At 53.3% G+C, this 21,651-nt stretch overlaps 1 long non-coding RNA gene across 8 annotated transcripts in view; it reads right to left on the reverse strand.

The window, feature by feature from the left end:
• LOC107054087 overlaps positions 1–21,651 on the reverse strand; it is a 301,151-nt gene that overhangs the window by 59,930 nt on the left and 219,570 nt on the right. For 7 of the 8 annotated variants that reach the window (XR_006930991.1, XR_006930985.1, XR_006930989.1 and 4 more), the window contains 2 exons: positions 3,348–3,473; positions 2,417–2,552 (listed from right to left, as the gene is read on the reverse strand). This is a non-coding gene — a long non-coding RNA (uncharacterized LOC107054087). Of the gene's footprint in view, positions 1–2,416; positions 2,553–3,242; positions 3,474–21,651 lie in introns of all 8 variants that reach the window. The other variant, XR_006930987.1, reaches the window with a different exon arrangement.

The raw sequence follows: 21,651 nt of genomic DNA on the forward strand, positions 1-21,651 counted from the left end.
CAGCCTGCACTTCAGAAGGTATTTCATGGAATCAAATGATTGGGAGTGAGAACTTCCCAGATCTGGAGGGGCCAAGGAAGATGAGCAGACCCACTGTAGCAACTGCCAACACACACCACATCCCAGCTGTATGAGATGAACAATTAAAAAAAAAGGCAAAGAGTTACAAAAGATGCAAACCCAGGGGCTTGTATCAGGGGGCATTTGTAGACCTGCGGCTGATTATAAAGTGGACAGGATCTACAATGTTCAACTCAAAAGAATTTGCAGCAAGTAAAAGATCCTGAGACCCCCCCGTCACTGCCTCTGTTAATGATTCCTCCTCCCAGGTCTTTTGAGAAAGTTTGGGGTAATTTTGTCCAAAGTTCCAGTGCAATGGTTGGATCCTCTGCTTTAGATGGTTGGATCATCCACCCTGCTTGTCAGGTGGAACTGGGACACTGTATGCTTACTTTACAAAGGAGATATGAATATTAAAAAAAAAAAAAAAAAAGAGAGAGAGAGAGAGAGAAAGAAAGCTGCTAAAAATTCTGCAGTTGCTTTTGAAACCACTGAGGATTCACCTTGCAGCTGCTCGCAATTCCTATTTTTAAATGCTTTTTCTGAAAACCAAGCAAATACGCTGATGCTGATCCTCATCAAGGACTGTGAGCTCTGCCTTGCCAAGCTTAGTCATAGAGGGCACTTCCCTGAACCAACACGCTTGCTAATGCAAATAAATTGGTTTTAGTACAGTTCTACCAAAAACCAACAGCAACAAACTATGGGCAGTAGTGAGGATGGAATTAGAGTGAGTGTTGTCACTGATACTGCACGTGCAGGTCTGGGCCTCACATTATTTAGGGCACAGTTCTGCCCCTCTTATTAGTACCAATTCGTTTCCTGCTCTTCAGATAACCCCCATGGGCAGATTATGGCAGCCCTAAGAGGCAGAACCTCGGCCAACAGGCGGCCCTGGGTTCTGGGCTTTCTGCAGAGCCAGGCTCTGCTCCAGTCCAAGCGAGAGGCTCCCACTGTTGCAGCGGATGGCACTGCCTGGCAGGGCAATGCTGTTTAGCACAGGGAGCGAAAGAAGCCTTTGGGCAGGATTCCCACTGGGATAAGTTTGTGTAATTTTTCCAAGACTGGGAACAAACATTAACGCAATTTTCTTCCTTCAGAGCAGTTTTAAAGTCACTCAGAGTTTGAGAGCATTTTCCTCCTTGGAGACTGGACTTTGCTCCTCCGTGCAGTTCCACTTACTCACCTGGTGACTGTGATTGTGGGCACGGTGTGCAGAGCTGGGGGCTTGCAGGGATGGTAATCAAACAGGACAGCAAATCCTCTTGCTCAGAGGACAAGTTTATAGATTTGTTTTAACAAAATCAGACCTCTGCAGCAGCCTACCCTTGTCCCCACCCCAATGGTTTGTTGTTTAAAATCTCACAGGAAAACTGTAATTTTCTCTATTCTCTTTTAGCGAGATGAAAATTTTCTTCTGCAAAAACATGCATACCCAAAGCTTGTCCATTTGAATTACAGATCAGCAAAGGAAGCCTGCGAAACTCTCCTACTTTCATTCCATTCTGAGTGTGACTTAATTTCCCAGTTTAAAAATAAATTTACCCCACTTAAGAGCTCCAGGAATCTAAAAAGAATACATACATCAGAGATATTCCTCCCTAAAATAACCATATTGCTTTAATAAGCCATCTCCTGGGTTTTAGGACATTAAAGCAAAAGCGTGCTTCCTGGGAGCCCGTCTCACCACATGTCAGCCACTTTGGTTTATAAGTTAAAAATCAAAATATGAGTTTGGTTTGGAATATATAAAGTGCTAATTTTTCCTGCATTCATGCTCGATTTGATATTGTTAGGGAGAGAAAAAGGGTCCTTGACAGAACAGTTTACTTGAGGAATGGTTAATGCTAATACAAACTTTCCACTAACGAGGTTGTTTAAAATTGTTTTTTAATATGCCTTTAATGACCTCAGCTCCTCATACCTACCTCCTCGCTTCCAAAACTGTTTGCACTGTCCCCAATAACACTCAGCGGAAAGCTGTCGCTCCTGCCTAAATCCTTACTTAGGTTGGATGCTATGCCTCCGTTAGACAGGGTCATGAGGTCACGATCGATTTTGGAGGCCACCTGGAGAGCCCAGGCCGTGAACTGACTCAAAAAATTTATATCAGAGCGGGAGCGGCCCACCTCCCAGGGCTGAGCCCGCGCTAAGGCCCGGCCATGGGACGGAGCCTGCAGCCCCGGCGCGGGGAGAGGCCAGAGTTGTTGACCCCGCGCGCTGACCCCTTCAAACTTCAGGAGAATTTTTCTGGCAGTTACCACGGTGACTGGGCACTCCAAGCTTATCCTTCTTACCACAGGAAAAAAAAAAAAAATTAAGAGGGAAAAAAAAAAACAAAAACGTTAAAACCTACCTTGTAGAGATGTCTATCAGGAAGCAAACATGTAAATGTTTTAATTGTTTGCTTCTCTCCTTGGGCTGCTCTGGTTCCCGCTACAGCATCCGAAGCTGCCGGCAAGAGAGCGGTTTGGCTGAAAACATTTCGGCTTCTGGAAAAGCAACATTTAATGGATTTAGCACTTCTAATATCTGCCTGTGGTCACGAGTGGCAAGCCAAGGGGCTTATTGTGAAATCACTTTTATTTCTTCTTTCTATATCTGTCTCCAAATTATTGCCATTTTTTATCGAATTCAGAACAAACTGAGGAAAGGCTCAGGAAGGGATTCCAGCTGCCTTCAGCTTTTCTCCAGTTAAGAACTAACAGCCTGACGACAGCACTGAGCATGCAGCAATATGCTGCTGTGGTCTCTTCAGAAGAGGCTGCGTAACCCACTTAATGCACCATGAAATATTATTTAACAAGAGCCAAAAAAAAAAAAAAAGAAAAGAAAAAGAAAAGTTGTCAGACACCATTACTGTTGTTTTTTTCAGGTACTTTGAACATGACCCATTTCACACTTATGACATGTCCCAGGTAAGCAAGGTCCCATGATGCTGACAGAAATGCACCAAGGGGTCAGGAATTGCACTGAGTAAACAAGAAAACAAAGTGCACTCTCTTCCTAATACAATAGGGGAAAACTGCTGCTTAATTTACAAGCAATCTTGTAGAATAGATGAAGCTTTTATGCAAATTTTTTGGGTGTTCCTATACTTAAAGAGCACCTTATGAAAGGGAGCACAGACCAGCATGCGGTGTTAGTGGGGAAAAACCTGCTTAGGGCTTCCGATGGCCAACCTTCCATCAGCGTCCCCAGGCCGCTATGGGCTGCCTGCTTCTGGACTACAGCTGAACAGGGGTTTAGGGGTTGAAAGTTTCACGTCATCTGGACTCACGCACAACCTTGGAGTATCTCCGTCTGTTTGCAGAGTTGAATAGAAATATTCAGATGTGCTCAGCCTCTGCCCAGGGCTGAGGTGGCCGAGGGGGCTGCAGAGGTGGCTCTGGCACAACATGATCCCTCAGCTCCTGTGGGTGGAAAATAATGCAGGTTTGTGTGTGAGAAGCAAACCGCACAGATCTGCTATTTCGTCACAGATTCATTTTTCATTTCCACTAGAAGGAAGGGAACAAGGAAGGCCAGCATGTATGCACCAACCAACATTTTAAACAAGTGAATACGGAAACTGCAAAGGACTTTTCCTCCACCCAGAACTGGTTAAATTGCCCTGAAACATCATATGCCTCAGTGCCAAATGGATACATAGACATGTGGTAATATTATTCAGCAGTTTAGAATTAACCGTGAAAACAACTTCAATTAAAAACACTTAGAGATTGTTTTCCTATTATTAGAAAAAGGCTAAGTCTCTCCTTAAGAGATGAATTTTTTCATTTGTGCTTTTATTGTGGCTAAACAAGGTGGTTTTATGTTTTCCCCTTTTTTTTTCCGCATGAAATAATCTAAGTTGAAACAATCAGGTGACTGATTAATAGGCCAGTGGGAAGAACAGAAGTGTCTGTTACATTTTATTTTTTGCACTCTTTTTCAACAGCCCTGTACATACAAGCATGTGCTTTTCAATTAGATAGCATGATTTATGAAGTCATGCTCAGGGCTCGCCAGGTTGTTGACTCAGATTAGAGCTATGATGCCAGCTCACTCCCTGGTGACAAACACTGACTGTCCTTCCCGCAGCCAGGCACCCCTGGCAGCCTTATTAAAAGACCTTGTGGTTGGCAGAGTGCTGAGCAGGAAATGAGGTCCCCTCCGGTTTGGGACGGAGATGACTGGAGTTACAGAAAGCTGGAAAGCAAAACCAGGACCTCCTGAGTCACAGCCTTCCAGCTCCCAGGACCCCACGGTTCCTGGCCCACCTGCACCCCCTGTACACCCCCTGTCTCTCCAGGAGTCCCCCGGGAGCTTTAGGTCCAGCTGAGACCGGGGAGCAACTCCGCGTGGGAGAGGAGAAATGAGGGCACAGCTGCCCCCGTTGTCCCCCCATGTCCCAGCCTGGCCTCAGAGCTCAGCACCCTCCAAGGGGTCACTTCCCCACCCAGTCCCAGCTGGAAGGTTTTGGCACATCTTGGGGTGTTTTGCTAGCTGTGTTACAGCAAGGCATTTATCTCAGCCTGTGGCTCGGGGATCTTTTGTGTGGCCTCCTCTCTTCTAGGAATTCCATGTATAAATCACTAGAAAGCAGGAAATCTGCAAGCCCTGGTGGGAAGCTCATGCTACATTTGGCACAGACAGCTGCAGACCACAGAGCATCTCGTCCTGTAGGTGATGCAGCAAGCCAACACTTGCACCTGAAATGGGGGACCCAACCCCTGTTCCCAGGGTTTCTAAGCCAGCATCAGGCCCCTGGAAATCAGTTAGAAACTTGCTGGATTTCTGGGAAAGGACTCCCTGATGCTCCCTGTGTAACACTTTCAGTATGAATTTCCTCAGTGCAATAGAAACAATAATATTTAGACCATTTGGGACTGAGATTATTGCTCTAATAAATTGTTTTTGTTTTTTTGTTGGTGGTGGTGTTTTTTTATTATTATTATTGGTTCATTGTGGCAAATAAGCCCCCGATTGATTTTTCTCCTAATCAGCATGGAGAATGCATTTCGCTGTAATTAAATCCTGTGTAACTGGGCACTCTGTGTTCACTTGTCTCCGAGCTCGCCGTGCTATGAGATACAGCACATCAAACACGGCACTGTACGCGATAGGCACCCTGCCAGCCCGGCAGCGATTATGCGAGCTCGCCTTCCGTGTGTACAAATGAGCGGAGCTGGAGCACGTATGGAGCAGCGCGCATCGCTTGGGTAGGAAAGTTATTAGGGGAGGAAGACGGCCAGAGGGGAGGCTCAGCCTTCTCCCTCTCCCATCCCATCCCGTCCCGCAGCACCGAGCCCCGGCTCCGGGCTTCAATCGGAGGCCTCAAAGCGGGCAGCGAGCGGTGGCCGCGGGCGGGGGGCGGCGGGGGCGGCTCTCGGCCCCGCAGCGCTCTGGGGGGCTCCGGCCGCATCCTGCCCGCTCAGCGTGCTGCTGTTCGTCGCCCCCCGGCCGCGGGGAAGCAGCCCGGCGGATAATTACCCCTCGCTGCAATCCGCAGAGCTGGCCTAATCCGAAAGCTCAAGTGCCCGTAAGTAAAACTTCAGGAAAAGTTATTGAAACTGACAAATACAGGGTGACAAATAATCAATAAAAGCCCAGTCCGACATCCTTTATTGTTTCCAGGCACTAACAGCAAGTAATGAAACCTCGGCGAAGACGGGGGGTGGGGAGGGAGCGGCAGAACCCAGAGATGGGCCGCCGCTTGGACAGCCCCCAGCAGACCCAGCACGGAGGGATCGCAAGGAAGGGGCGGGGGGGGGGGAGCAAAGTGTCCCCCATTCCCCGAAAGACGCCGGGATGAGCTCGGAGCGGCCCCGGTCCGGCAGCGCCGCTGCTCCGCCCGCGCACCCGCGCGGGTCCCCGAGCGCCGCGATCCGCTCTCGGCAATAAATGACGAGCGGGGACACAACGCGCTGCCGCTCATTAGCATCTCGGCCCCGGGTTTGCAACGCCGCAGTTTCTAAAGTTTCAGCGGAAGACGCCGGGCAAGATAAATCTGTGCTGTCGTTTCTCTCCCTTTCTGTCTCTCCGAATTAAGTTCTGATCTATCAGTTGAAACAGCGGCCAGAAAGTTGATTCGCTTTCTGTTAGGATTTCGGGTTCAACTGGGGGCTCCTCCCGTGGCTTTAAGCTTTTGAGCTGTGTAAATGAACGGCAGTGTCACATAATCGATAGGAAAAACTCAGCTGTCACAGATCCGAAAGCAGCCTCCCGCCGCAGCAATAACGTGATTTGGCATTTCAAAGTTTGGGAACGTGCTGGCTGTGCGCGGGGATGACGCGCAGGGCGAAGCGAGGGGGGGGGGGGGGGGGGGGGGCACATCGACCCCAGCTCCGCCAACACTCCCCCCCCCTCCCCCCCACACACGCACTCGCTCCTGCACTGCTGTAGAAGTTTCTCAACTTTGTCGTTATGGTGGGGGGGTGACCCAGAACAAATCCCGGTGTCATCGTGGCCTCTCCGAAGCGCCCGTGTCGTCCTCCCCCCCACAAGCTTCCCTCCGCCCGCCCCCCACCCCCCCCCCGGCCTCCAGGACGTGCCCATCTGGAGCACGCACCGTGAGAGCAACTGTGACCATCAGTCACTAAAAGCCACACGCTCCAGTGGGCCGGGGATAAAACGAAGTCCTGGTGACGCCTGGTTAAACCACTGACCCTCCTGCCAGCGCTGGAAAGGGACTGGGGGGAGCGGGGGGGTTGGTCAAGCCCCTCCCAGCAACCCCAACTTCGGAGAGATGGATTTGGAGCTGTGCGGGGAAATCAGTGTCACCGGGCAGAGAGGGCAGTGCCGAGCTGAGGGACCACGGAGCTGACCTGCAGGGGACAGTCGGCAGAGCCCCCTCAGCCCCCGCCGTGCCCCAGGCACCCACTGTAAACAGGCTCAGCAGAAACAGGGCAGCCGCACACGCAGAGATATTCCACTAAAACCTTTCCTTTTTTTGATGGGACGGACCAACCTGCGGGCAGGGGATGTGGAGCTGGGAGGTAACCCTGCTCTCAATCCCCATCCCGTGCTGCACAGCCCTGTTTAGCTGCGCACACACGCGAGACAACAACACAGGCAGCACACAGCTCACATGCACTCGGGAAGGGGAAGGCTTTAGCTTCAAATTAGGAAGCTCTCTCAGATGAGCGATAAGTTCTCTTTGGTCAGACAGCAGTGTTTGATCGTATCTTTGTGTTTTTGTCCCCACCACAAAGGGACCTGCAGGCTGAATCAAGAAACGGGATTTCAGATCCTTTGATTTGACATAGGAAACTGTTGCGTTTGTAATATTATAACACTCTAAAGGGAAAAAATGAAACCTCTGTAGCTGAGACAAGAAGTGTGCTTAAGTACCACTACATTTCAATCCCCATTTAGATATAATTTAAGTCTTCTCTGGCTTACAGTAATATACTCTCCAACCTTGAGGCTATCCAAACGGAGGGATTTAATGAGGCTGAGTTTATACACGTATATAATTTAGAGGTTTCGCTGTAGCTGTAAGATCACAATTGGTACATGTGTAGCGCAAAGGAGCTGAAATCCCATCCAGGGACCAAGTTGCTTATTTCTGAAGGAGCTGTCATTTCCAGCAGGGGGGACACAATGAGAAGGCCAGGAGCGATGGAGCTCTGATCTCCACCAAGGAGAGATAACCACCTGATTAAAATGGGCCTCTTGTTCCCCCGTCACTCGATCGTCGTGTGAACTTCCTTTATTTACAATTATAGGCAATGAGAGAGTTACCCAGACTGCAGTACACCTATAGCTTGGGGTTTATCCCTCCCTTTGTTATCAAGACCAGCTCTTGGGCAGCTTTGTGGACCGCTCACAACATGGGAGCACCGAAGTGCTCTGAAGAATGGAGGTGATCCGTACATTCAGGGCCACACATGTGAGCACCACACATACAGCCCCACTGGGATCCGAGCAAAGGGGCTGGGCCCAGGCACAGCCCAGTCAAACCAGACTGCTCACAGCCCTCAAACACGTGTATGTACCACCAGAAGGCAAAGGGTCATCACACTGAAATGCCGTATCACACTCAGTACCTCCTCATTTTGGGTCAGTCCGAAGCACAGACGAGGACCAACAGCCCCGGGCAGTGACAAACATCTCCGCTGAGACGTGCTTCACTTCCTTCTCCATCTTCATATTAAATGGCACAGTGTTTGCCAGATTATTATCCCACTATTGCTTGTGCATTTGTCTCTTATGTCTAGTGTCTGTCATTACACAAAGCATTTTGAAGAGCTAATTTCAAAAGACAGAAAGTCTACACTTACTATAAAAGTCATTAAATTAGCATGACAAGCACAAAGTTCCTAGGTTATAATTTGGTTATGGATCTGAAATCTCTCCTGCTCTCTCTCTCTCCACTTGAAGGATGAAGGCTGCAGAGAGGCGTGGACACTAGTGAGGACAACTGAGCCACGGTGCACAAATGGGGAACAGGAGAGAGGTGCGGGCTCCTTGGCGTGGCAGTGGGTGAAAGAAAGGTCTCTCATTTCCATCATGGCTCCCAGCAGCCAGAGAAAGGGCTGATCTGATGGTTTCCTGGCACAACAGGTGGGAACACAATGTAAATCCATCCTGATGAATTTCACATTCATTAACAGGTTGCTTGAAGAGCAGACAGCACTTGCTTTTGAGATGCAACTAAATGCTGAGATAGGAAGATGTGTTATTAAAGCAGCCATTGGCTGCTTGTGCTAAAGCTGCAGTGCATTCCATTTACTTGAATTGCTTCTTCATTCTGGAAGAAAGCTGAGGAAGGGCGGGAGAGAGGAGAGGTACTTCTACCATCTCCGTGTGCACCTGCACTGCCTGAGCACACCAACCTCAGAGGCTGCAGGAACATCCCCAAACGCTGCCAGGACCACAACTGCACACAATGCAGCCATGAGAGAGCACCCAGCTCTTCCCAGCTGCACAGGCATCTCCAGGACACGTTGCATTTCAACAACAAGAAAATGAGAGAACAGCCAGGGCACTCCAACCTGGTGCTGGCAGGAGACACTGCCCTGGTGGTTATTTCAGCAGAAAATCTGCTGCCAACTTTTTCTTCCCACCAGGACCATCACCGTGTGTCCATGTGGGCTGATGTGTTTGCTTTCAAACAGGCACGTTGCGTGTCTTGGAGACCCTACGTTTACCTTTTCTTCTTTAAGCACTTTAATTATCATCACTGACCTGTTGGGCATACCTACAGTATCGATGTGTCCTTTTTACATCGTCGCCTTCCCTTTCTCTGCATGTTTCTGCCATTTAACACTTGCTACCTTTGCCATTAGAGTCCTAGAGTGACCCCCATGGGTACCTTTGAAAGAAAGCCCCTCTGCATTCCTGCACTGTCTCCTTACCCAAGTAATAGCAAAGGGACCATTCAGACACATGGACCACACTGAAGCATTAATTAGGCTGATGAAATCCATAGAAATGTATGGATTCAGCATAATCGAGTTTCTTCTGCTGACTATAGTTAAGGAATACGTGAGCAGCTGGGAGAATAGAAAGTACTGTTAGGGTGAAGTCATGCATGTAATTGAGTATATTTAACATAACCATTTTAATGATCGGTGATTAAAAGTGCATCTACTTAAATTGTATACCTCTGCAATTTGTCCATATCAACTTTAGAGCAGACACAAAGGAAAGGTCGTCATATAAATTTATAAACAAGATCCCTCCCGGCTGCACTCGGCTGTGCGGGGCCGTGGCTGCGTGGCGGCGGCGAAGGGCCCAACACGACACGATGCGATGCGATGCGATGCGATGCGCACTGTGAGTCCCTGCCTCGGCCCCGTCCTCTCCCAGGCACTCACAGCTCTGCAAGTGCATCAGCAGTGAGTTTTCTTTTCATCCGTAATTGTTTACAACAATTAGATCCCTCGGGGAAAAAAAAAAAGTCCCCACGTTTCTTTCCTTCATGTATTAGAGGAGTACCTTTTCCCTCACTTGGCAATATTAGGGGCATGTGTGTACGGCTGTATTTCAATAAAACCTCGCCAAAGCGCTGCCGGACACCCAGCAAAGAAGCGATGGAGATCGACTGAAGGATTGAATGCACTGAGCAGAGGGGCCGGGGCCGTGCGGGCCGTTCGGGCAGTGCGGGCGCGGCCGTCCCGCAGACCCCCGTCATGGGAACGCGGGGAGTCGGTCGCCCCGGGCCCACGCGCTGGGAAGGCCGGGTGCCTCTCTCGCCTATTCAGCCTGCCCGGGCTGGTCGCAGCGAATAAATAGAGTCATTGTGGAGCCCATCCACAAACCGATGCGGCTCCCTCCCCCATCCCCTCTCGCCCTCCCCCCGGCCCTTTATGCCCAAGCGCACACGAATCCGCGACCGCTACGCTCCGGGAGGAGCCCAAACTTTTCTCCCCATCACTGCGCGGCGCCGGTGGGAAAGGTTTCCCCGCGTCTGTACGGGACGTGAGCCGGTGCGGGGCGGGGGCGGCCCGGGGCAGGACCCGTCCCGCCCCAGATAACGGTTCCCGGCAGCCAGATGCACTCAGCAGCCCCACATCGGGGGGAGAGCTTCACTTAAGCCGACGGTGGCGAACCGAAGGCGCGGCGGTGCCCCGCTCCGAGCGGCGCTGGGAGGGGAAGCGCGTTCGGGGCCGGCGCTGGGCGTGCGGGAGAACCCGCTGCCTTGAAAGCGTATTTTTCTTCCAGCGATGGTGGCACTTAAATGATAATGTGGGCAATGAAACCGGGGAGATTTATATCTTTTGGAAAGTAGGACGAGCCAGATGGTAATAGCGTCATTAACAAACAAACTTCGGATCCGCAAGTGAAGCTTGAAATTGGGAAAGAGATCTGGAGAACAAAAGGAGCTGCTGTTGAGGGGGGGAAAAAAGAGTCCCTCTTCTGCCGGAGCACATTCTGGAGGGGCTGCTCCTGCCCGGCGCGAGATAATAAACGACGGCTTTTTCCTCCCCTGTTGCGACTGAGAAAGGACAGAGAAAACTTTTGCAATAGGCAAATGTGGCATTTATTTATGTGTAACCCTTTGTAGTCTCGAGTGTCCCAAATGGGCCTTTAATTCAGAGCCCCGGTTTGATACGGGAGGGATTGGTTCTCCCGAGTTTATTTTGTAGAAACAAAGCGCCGCTTGTGGAAGCGGAAGGGCCAAAAGTTCAGTAATCATTTTTTTTTTTTTTTAATTCGTAGTAACGAATAAATATGAAAGGTTAAACGCTACGTGCAGGGAGAGCTGAAACGTCTGCGGGATTCGGCGCGTCCCCTCTCTGCGATTCGTCCCTTCTGCCCCCCACCCCCGGCCGCTGTTTGCTGGGAGCGGGGGGGGGGCAGGAAGGAGCGGAGCGGACCCCCCCGGCCCTCCCTTCGAGTTCCCTCCCCGGGCTCAGCCCCCGGCACGCGTTTGCGGGGGGGGGGGGGGGGGGACCGCAGCTCGGGGCGGCCGCCTCCCAAAGCCGCAGCGATGCAGATGTGCGGAGGGCTTTAGAAGATCCCCGCGAGCATCGCCCTTCCCGAGTAAAGTTGGTGGTGATTAAACGATTAATGATTTAAAAGATGCCTGTTAACAGCTCTGAGTTGAGAGACGCGGACCCACGCTCTAAAGTGAAATCTAACGTGATTTTTTTTCTATGTGCTGGAGATCTTTAAAAGCCCCGAGGACTTACCCTTAAGGCATTATTCAAAGAAAAAAAACTGAGACTGGCGGTTCGTCACAGGCAATTGTAAAGGGTTTCAAAGGACCGATCAAACGAGTTGGAGAGTAATCTACATTAAAGTCCGGATGGCAGTGTTACAACATGCACCTGCAGGGTATTTGCTATCCGTGCCCCTTACAGAGCTACAAATCACCATTAAAGAAAGCTGCTTAAGCTTCCTCCTCGCTTCTAGAAAGACTTACTCGGGCTCCTTCACTTTGATATTTATACATCTTGTTATTGATAAGTGCGGGGCTCTGGGCTCCCTTCCCCCTTCCCCGCCGTCCCGGTACCCCCGCCCCGGGCTCCGGCTTTCGGGGCGCACCCCACGGAAGCCACGCGTGGCCGCGTCCCCGTCCCCCCACGCATCCCCCCTCCCTGCGGGAAGCAGCGCCCCGCGAGGAGCCGCGGAGGGCCGAAGTGGGGAGGGGGGGCATTTCTTTTTCTTTATTTATTTTCTTTATTTTGTTCCCACCCGCCGGCGCGGCTCTCCCGGGCGGCCGCTGTCACCGGGGAGACCGGGGCAGCCCCGGCCGCATCGGCACGCTGCCTGGTCCGGCGGATTTTCTCACAGTTGCGGGAGGTGCAGACATGGAAATGAGCTCATTACGGGGAGGAGTGGCGGCAGCAGAAGCCCTCCCCGCCCCCGGCCCGGCTCGGCCCGGCCCGACCCGGCCCAGTGCAGCCCGGTGGCTCGGGGGCGGCTCCGTCCCGTTGCCGTTATTCGGGGAAGTTTCACCCACGGCCCCGCAGCGGGAGCCTTTAACCCCTGGCACGCCGCTGCCATCCAGGAGAACCCGCAGACCCCCCCCCCCCCCCCCCCCCCGCCCGACCCCGCGGCCCCCACCCGCTCCCATGGCAGCACCCGGCGGGCGCGCTGCTGCCCGCGTCAGGTGATGACAAAGTTGCTAACTAAACCAACAAGCCGGGAAAGGTAAAACTAAACAAACAACTAAATAAAAAAAAAAAAATCAAGATTTCCCTTCCAAAGGTCAATAGGCACCGAGGAGTCCCTTCCCACGGCTGCAGGCAGGGATTGTGAGTCCGATTCACCGTATTCGTTGCGGGGAATCTCAGCGATCTGTTTCACCACTTCCCTCGAGTGGGTTCTCGTAACCAAACAAACCCGAACCGCCCCGGGGCAGGGCAGGGGGGCTGCGGGCCCGCGTTCCTGGGGCTGGAAACGGGAGCTTCGGACACGGCGGTGGGAGCGCACCGGAGGCGCTGCAGAAGGGGATCGAGGCACTGTTTTCCCGGCCTCTTCGTGTCAAAAAAAAAAAAAAAAAAAAAAAAAAAGAGAGAGAGAGAGAGAGAGAGAGAGAGAGAGAGAAAACCTGCCGTATTTGTATCTCTGCCCCATCTCCTGACACCCCTGCTTGCGCGGAGGGCCGACACACATCGCCCTAATCTCTCTCTGATGGTGCCCCGCGCGCAACAAAGCGCGCATTGTTCGGCGCCCGGGGGGGCAACGGGACGGGGCAGGGGCTCGGCACTGCTGCCAGCTCCCCTCGGCCAAAGTTTTCCAGATCACTCTTCCCAGCAGAACTGCCCTCTGAGAAGCGGGCGGGGCGGTAGGGAGAGGGCTCTGCCGCACAGGGCTCGTCCCAGCCTCAAGCGCGAGGGAAAATTCCGCGCAGCGCCCAAAGCGCGCAGCCCGACGGGTTCGGAGGGGATCGGGGCTACGCGCAGAGCCGCGCAAGGAACAGCGCAATTTCCCCTCGGAGCCGTCCCGCGGGGTCCCCGACTCCTCCCCCGGAGAAGAGGCACCGCGAGTGCAGCCGGAAGAGTTTGGGCCGGTGTTGGGGGCAGGCCAAGCTGATGGGCCCCGCAGAGCTGCGGGGGCAGCCCCCAGGTGGGCTCCGGGGGCTCCATCCCATCGTACACCCCCGGGCCGGACAGGCCCCGCCGTATTCCCTGCGCAACTCGCAGCCACCTCCAAACTGTTGCAAACTCAGCCCCGGGCACGTCCGCGGGGCTGGCAGGAGGGTGACGAGACACCAAACCCCCCCGGGCCCCCCTCCCCTCCCCTCCGCCGAGCCGAAAAACGCCCGCAGCTGCCCGGGGGGAGCACGGGGCGAGCAGCGAGCGCTCCTCGGGCCAGGCGCTAATTTGGAGCTCGGAGGCTGCCAGCTGAGGGCTGGGTAGCAACCAGGGGAGAGGGGGTATTGCTGCGGGAAGATTTAGGTTGTTGCTAGGATGTGAGAACAAAAAATCTTCAATAAGTCGGGGAGGGGGGAGGACGGGGCAGTGGGGGAGGAAGGGGGGTTACAAGGTTTGTCACAGGGAAAAGTGCAGACATCTGCTGGAACTTCCATATCTAAGCTGTTCATTTACAGGAGCCAACTTCTGAAATCTCCACAATTAGATCTGCATTGTTCTTTCTCAACAACACTGCCTAGAAAGAAAAGGTCTTCTCTGTCGGGGCCAATCCAACGAAGCGTTTGACGTTATTAAATAATAAAGCGATTGTGATTTACATTGTTGTTCAGAAAAAGGGCCAATTATCCACTGTTATGTTGCCATAAAGATCATATTAACTCGAATTAGTAATCAAACAATATGCTAGCGTTAAAAGTATAGAGCGGACAGCGCGAGCGGGCTTGTCGCATCCTCACTTGTGCTGGTAAAACCGGAGCGCACAAACACTGCGAGAGGCGCAAACTTCGTCCTCCACGGGAGAGAAGTGAGCGAGGTGCCGGCGGGCCGGGCCCCCGTGTCGGCGCTTTGCAGCGAATTCAGACCAACCCAAACCTCGGACTGGTTTTGTGTTTACAAATCCGTCCTACATAATATCGCAGAAAACGTTGCACAGCGCTCGGCGGATCGGGCGCCGTTTGGTCGGTGCGAAGTTGGGTTTCGGATTGGCATTTTGAGGGCTTCTGGGGTTGGGTTAGGTTTGTTGTTATTATTATTGTTACTACTGTCGCTATTTGGAACGGTGTTTTTAAAAGATTTCAACCCGAAGACGAATCTCAGCGCCACCCAAACGCGGACCCAGACCCATCCTTGCACTCCGCCAAACGTACTCCGCCATAATCAAATAATTATTTTTATTAAAGCGGTTATTAGGTTTATAACTCATTTGCCACTTAAATTTGTGCAACCAACCAAGGCGATCTAAATAGGTTTGAGTTGCCCCTTGGGTCCGGGATGTAAGCGGTAAGCAGGAGGATTAATTACGGGTGTGCGCAGCGCCGGGACACAAAGGCTGTGAGCGGCGCGGGGGCTGCGGTGGGAGCGGCCGCCCCCGGTACGGCACCGCCCGGAGGGCACCGCGCGGCGCTGCGCAACGCAGCGGGACCGGGGGCGGCTGCCGGGGGGGCTCCCACTTGTTGGCTCCCACCTCCGCTGCCGGGTGATGCTCCGGCGGCAGAGACCCGTTGGAAACGTCCCGAAAACAAAGTGAGAACCGTTCGTATTTTTTTGGTTGTTTTGTTTTTTTTTTTTTTCTTTTCGTATCAATATTATCTTTTCCCTTACGCCTCGCCAAGATCCGCTCTTTTGTGCTCGGGGTGACGAGAGCTGACCCCTGCGAACGCGCTGCAGCACCCACCGGAATCTGCCTCATTTCCACCGTCATCTGCCGCGACCACGTCGCGTTACAGCGTGTGTGAGGGGGGTCAGGTTCGCTGTCAGCCTCTCCCGTTTAGCGGTGATCAGGCAAAGAGTGCCTCTGCCAAACCGTTCCAGAAGCTGACGCTATTTGTTACCACGATTAGGGGGGGGAAAAAGAACTTTCACACTAACGTGGCTCTTTAGAAGCAAACACAGAGCAATTTTCCCCGGCGCAATGCATCAGCAGCTACAGCCAAAAGAGCTTAACGTGCTTCTTGCAGGACGGGTGCGAGGAAGCAGCGGGCGCGGGGGCTGCTCCGGGCCGCCCTGAGGAGTCGGCGCGGTGCGGGGCCGCGGTAGGACGGGGGGGGGTGAGGAGGGGGGGGGGCACAGCCAGAGGCCCCGGGCTGTGCGGTCAGCCCTCACCGTGCGAGTCACTCGGAATAAAAGTCGAGGAACCGAGTGTGTAACATCGGGCTTCCTCCGAACAGATCGCCGGGAATAAAAAACCGATAATAATAATCATGATAAAGTGATGGAAAGAAGCCGAGAAAAACCAATCTGCGCCGAATTAGTAGGACCGCAAAGTTTCTATCCGTGTATAAGGATAATACATTAAGCCAAAAAGGAGACAGGTTATCTCTAAACAGGATTAATATGCGTTCGTGTATAGGATTAGACCATCTCATCCATTTAAAAACAGTGTCTCTCCTCCTCCCCACGCCATTTTATTATATATATTAAAAAAAAAAAAAAAAAAAAAAAACCACCAAAAAACCCTTTCCCTGCTCGGAGCTCTCGGAGGAGGCATTTATTAATCGGGAGCCTTTTGTTCTTTTTCTCCTTTTCTTGTTGCAATCGGACGCGGCTGATGGCCCGGTCTGAGCCGCCTTGGAAGGCACCGGGCCAGTCTGTAAAACCTGTGATCAAAACAGACCTGTCTTCAGAGCGAGCACAGCAGATTTAAATGTTGGTCAAAAGGAGTCACAACTGTTCATTAAAAGCAAACTCTAACTAGGGCTAATGTATAGCCATTTTGTGAGCTCGGGACTGTGGAAAGAGGCGAAAAAAGTCTGTGTGTGAGCTGATGCCGTGCTGGCTGGCAGTGTGTGGTCTATTGTAGGGAATGTGCTTTTTCCACTGAACAGAGAGCCCCCCTCTTTTATTCCCCAGCTCTACTGCACCTGCACTGGATCAGGGAGCTACTGCCATTCACCACATCAACACAGAAGACATCTCTGACAGCACTCAATTCATTACATTTCTTCCTGCTTTTCAAACCAACACACAAGAAAAAAAAAAAGAAGAAAAAAAAAACGAAGAGTATTGCCAATCAGTGCCGGGGGGGCAGGGAAGAAATCTTACAATACTTGATATTCGCAACTCATTTCGGATTTCATTAGTCAGAAAGCTCACTCCTCACTCAGCCAGTCACAACTTTTTCCCTTTCTCCTTCCCGTCCCCGTGCGCTGAGGGGACGGCAGGAGGACGGGGATGGGGGGAGTGCCGCAGCAGTGCCGCCTCGGTGCCCCCCGGAGCCCCGGGCCGGGAGCGCGGGGCCGATCCCGGGGCTGATCCATAATTCATGGCAGAGGAGCTCTCGGGAGACGGGAAGAAAGGGCCCAAGAGAGCAAAGCGTCCCGGAGCGCTGCCGGCAATTCCCGTCCCCGTGTCGCCGCGGGGCACAGCTCGGGGACCGCGGCCACCCGGGGGGACACAGCGCGGCCGGGGACAGCGGGGGGCAAAGTTGGGGCCGGCGGAACTCTTCGGGGCGGGGGGTGGGGGGGGGTCTGGGAAACGGTCGGGTTTGTTTCTTCCCAAATCGTTTTTCAGAAGCATTTGCAAGCGAAAGAAACCGAGCCCGGGGTTTTAGATTCAGGCATTTGATCTCGCCGGATCCAGACATCTAATTAGAGTGGCCTCAGCGATTGGAACGGTGTTAATTCCCATTGTTCCCCGCTCGGCTCTCGTGGCCCTGCACCGCTGGGTTACGCTCCTTTTCAAACGCGAGAGAAGAAATCTTTTTATTTTAAACCGACGGTATAAATATATACATTTCTCCCCTCTTTGCGGCCCGTTTTGCTTCTCTCCGACCACAATGCACGCTCCTGGCTGCCGCTCCTCACACCCTGGAGCAGCCCCTCCGTGGGACCGAGCGGCCATAAATCCCGAGGAGCTCTCTCCTACCTGACCAGCAGGAGGAAATCCGACTGCCTGCTGTCGGGTGTACCGCGGGTACCGATAAGGCGCTGCCGGCTCACGCTCGGGACCCCGTGAACCTATTGGTTTCTTTACACCAAACCCCGCTCGGGTGCGTGCTTTGGGACCACGGACCGCTGCGATGGGAAAAGCCTCGAGCGCAGCGTGTGCGTAACGTGGGGAGAACGGGGGCGAAGGCCGCGGAGCGACGGCCCCACTCGCGGAGCGGCAGATTGCTTTTTGAGCTAAAACTAATAATTTCATAACTGATTCCCATTCAATCTGGCGCCGGTGACGTCACGGAGCATTAGCATACGAGGAGGGATGAAGCAGTGTGGCTGGAGTTGATAAGGTGCCTCCTGAGGAATTCGCCGCTTGTTTTAATACATTAATTATTTCTCTGTCTTCCGCAAGTTTGGCAATTTGTAAGGGCTTAAAGGACCCATCGCTCCTGGAGGACGGGCTGCAGCCCTCTCCCGCCTGGGTCCGGGGGCGCATTCCCAGCCCCGAGCATCCCCATCTGGGGGGGTCCCAGCCCGGTCCCCCCCAGCGTAGGGCAGAGGCCGGCTCCTCTCCACAGACCGGTGGGGTTCCCCCCCCCCCCCCCCCAACACACACACCATTCATCACGTCTGTCTGCAAAAAGCGCCCTCGTGACGTCAGCAGCCCTAACCGCTGAGCGATGATGGGGTCACCGAGGTCCCGGGGCGGGGGGGCGGCGGGGGCCGGGCTTGCCCCGAGCCCCCCCTCTGCTCAGCGGGGAGGGACGCGCTGTGGGGACCCGTGGGGACGCAGCCCGGCTCCGCAGCCCCCAGAGCCCCCCGGGGACCGCCGCTATGGCCCACCGAGCTCCGCCCGACGGGGCGGCCCCCCCATCCCCTGGCTCTCCTGAAGGAGTCAACAGCCTTGAAATAACCGCTCGGTTACTCGAGGCCGAGGGGCACTTGGAAGGAAGGAGAGGCTCTTTTTTTTTTTTTTTTTTCCTCCTGTTCGGACCGGGGAGGGGATGCAAACAAAATACATAAAAAGCTTAGAAGAAGAAAAAGAAATGACGAGAAAACAGAAGAAATATAAAGGCGCTATAAAGGAGCTGGTGCACCGAGCTACGGCCCTGCGAGGCGCGGGACGGCGGCAACCGCAGCCCGACTGGGGCACGGACTGCCCCGGTACGGCCCTGCTGTGCCCCGGCTGCGCCCACGGCGCTCCACGGGCGCGCGGGACCCCCAGCGCGGAACGCCCCGTGCGGTGCGGCCGAGCCCATCTCCTCCTGAACTTCTGCAAGTGGGAAGGAAAAATCACGGCTCTTTTGGACGCCCCCTCCTCCTGCACGCACAGGCGCACACGGGCAGATACGCACATGCACGCGCGCGCACACACACACACACACACACGCTGACACGCACTCAGCGCGCTCTCCCACGGCTCAGCCACACTCCCCCCAGCAGCGCAGTGCCCCCCGCCCCGCACTCCGGCCCCGTTCGTTTCCCCGCTCCCCCCGGCAGTGCGGCACTGAGCGGGGCCTGCGCCCAAACGGGGCTCCGAGCTCGGCCCGCTCCGCGCCTCTCCGCTTCTCACCGCGTTCTCAGCCACATTTACAACTCCGAGAATTTCCATTTCTGTGTTCCTTATTTTTCTTTCTTTTTCTTCCCCCCTCCCCCCTCCCGCTTCTTCACCCCCCCAAGTTTGTAAGCGAAAAAGCCTCCGCACTCACTTCAGCGCCGGACATCCTCGCGAAGTGAACTCGATTCCTCAAAAGCAAAACAGGACCAAACTTCTCGCATCCCCCGGGCCAGCGTCAGAAAACTGCTTTTAATTACCAAAACCCAACTAGCGGCGGTGCTAACTAGCGGGCGATCAAACCGCAATCAAACTTCAATCTCTGAGCAGTTAGCTATAAACTGTCAGCAATTGAAAAGTAAACCCGGTGCACACAAAGGCTCTGTTTAATTTTCTCGTTGTAATGGCTCTAAATGAGGACCCCATCACTATGCAGTTAAGCGGTGTTGCTTGTCCCCCTGAGGCGCTGATCAGTTCTTTTTAATGTGAGAAAACTGGCAGCTCGAAGCCCGTCAATGGAGCTCCCACAACAAAAGTCCTGAAAAGCTGAATGAATTGGGTTTGTAATTACTGCTTCCCTCTCCCCCCTTGCAGCTTATCTCTTATTCATTCAACATATATTATTGTCACCTAATCGCACACTCCCAACATTTTTTTTTTTTTAGTATCTACTACTGCGGACATGTTTGTTGTAGAAATTAAACAAAATAACCCTCCTTCTGCTCCCCCCCCACCCCCCCCACCGACCCAAAGGCTGAACCGCGGTGTCAGGACCCGGCGGGGGCCAAGGCGCGGACCGGGGCTCAGCGCTCCGTTCGGGAATCCCGCACGCATTTTAGATTTTAATATTTGAGTTAGATCGGGATTTAAATAACTGAAGTGTATCTAATCACACCTATCAGCAACGGGCCTCCTTCCTTCGGCGGGACCGGCGTTATATACTGCTGCAATCGCGGAGCTCCCCGCCCGCTCTGCGGAGCGCACGCTTCGCTCTGCTGCACGTCGGGGCCCAGAAGGGGCTCACCCAGAGGGCCCGGGCCGCCGCGGGGGTCTCCCGGAACCGCCACCTCCCCGGGCCGGCACAGCCCCGCGCTCCGGGGCCCGAGGTGCCCTCTGAAGCCGCTGCCGGCCGCGGGGCCGAGCGGAGCCTCTCCCCGCTTCCCCCCTCGAGAACCGTCGGTTGCAGAAATAAGCGCCGCTATTACAATCGCATCTCCTAACAGTCTAAATAATTAATTGAACCATTGCTCTTTGACCCTCGGAAAGTCCAGTAGGGACCCGTTTGTAGTAATAATACCCCCGAATGAGCCCTTGTCAAATATTCATTTAGTGGTTAATGTGAGCGATGTCCCCCTGGGACGAGCTGTAATACCAGCTTCCCGGCTTTGGCAAGAAACCCCGCTAATCTACCTCTCCAGTTCCGCAAAATATTTTAACACCCCGGCCCTTAAACAGCCGTACAAAAATCACAGGGGAAACTCTAATCTCATCCTCGGGTTCACTGCGGCTCTGCACAACGTTGGCGAAATGTTACACCGAAGCTCATGGACCGCGCATCGCCCTGGGATGGAACGCGCAGCAGTTCCGAGGGGATACCCGAAAGGGCTCCGAAAACAGAATAAAACCGCAGCCACGGGCTCCGCTATCCCCATCTCAGCTGCAATAAACGCCCGGGATAATGGCTGAGGTGTGAATGGGGTTACTTAATGCTCTGCATTGAAAATTAGCAGGGACAATGGCGTTCTTCCAAGTCGCACTTTAAAAATAAAAGCGTTCAGCTGGACCTAGAAAATGCTTTGGGTTATCCTCAGTAAACGGATAAATGGATGGATGGATGGATGGATGGATGGATGGATGGATGGATGGATGGATGGATGGGAGGAATCTGCCCAAGGGAGATCAGGTTTCACCAACATATATTTTACATCACAGTCCGAAATCTAAGCTCAAACAAACTGCCCATATAAAAAGTTGCTGAAAACACTAAGCCTGAATATGTGGTTTAGTGCCTTTGTTTAATGGTATTACCTCGCCTTCTTTATGCGAATCGTAAAAGCACCAACGATTCCAGCTACCCCCCTCGACTATTTCAGTTAGCACTTCAAAAAGGGGCCCGGTTTTATTGCTGTTAATTGGCTAAGATTCGCTCTAAAAAAATGGAATCGAGATATCGATTGGGCTTTTCTCCCCAGTCCCGTTTTCTCAGCGAGGTGAGCGGAGCGGGGCTGAGCGCTCACTGCCACGTGAATAATCCCCAGATGCATTACAAACGCCGCACAGCTCTGAGAAAAAAAAATATTTTACTCGTTGCATTAATGCAAAAGAAACAGAATAGGTTGGGAATGTGCAGTAATTGCCGTGTGCCCAAACACCGCGACGGCGCGGAAATAAAAGGGACAAAGGGAGCTGAGCTGCACCACAGTGAGCAGAACCCCACAGCCCACAGCCCGGCAACGGGAGCTCTCCGGGCACCCGGCCCCAAGTACGGAGGCCAGAGCCGAGCCTGGCGAACAGCACGACGACACAAACCACAGCGAGCCAACTAACTCTTCTTTTGTCATTTCTGCCCGCTTTTTTTTTGTCTCTCCCTGAGCTAAATCGCAATCCGGCGACCGACCAGAAACAC

The sequence above is a fragment of the Gallus gallus genome, chromosome 9, assembly GCF_016699485.2.
Source record: "Gallus gallus isolate bGalGal1 chromosome 9, bGalGal1.mat.broiler.GRCg7b, whole genome shotgun sequence".
Classification (NCBI taxonomy): domain Eukaryota; kingdom Metazoa; phylum Chordata; class Aves; order Galliformes; family Phasianidae; genus Gallus; species Gallus gallus.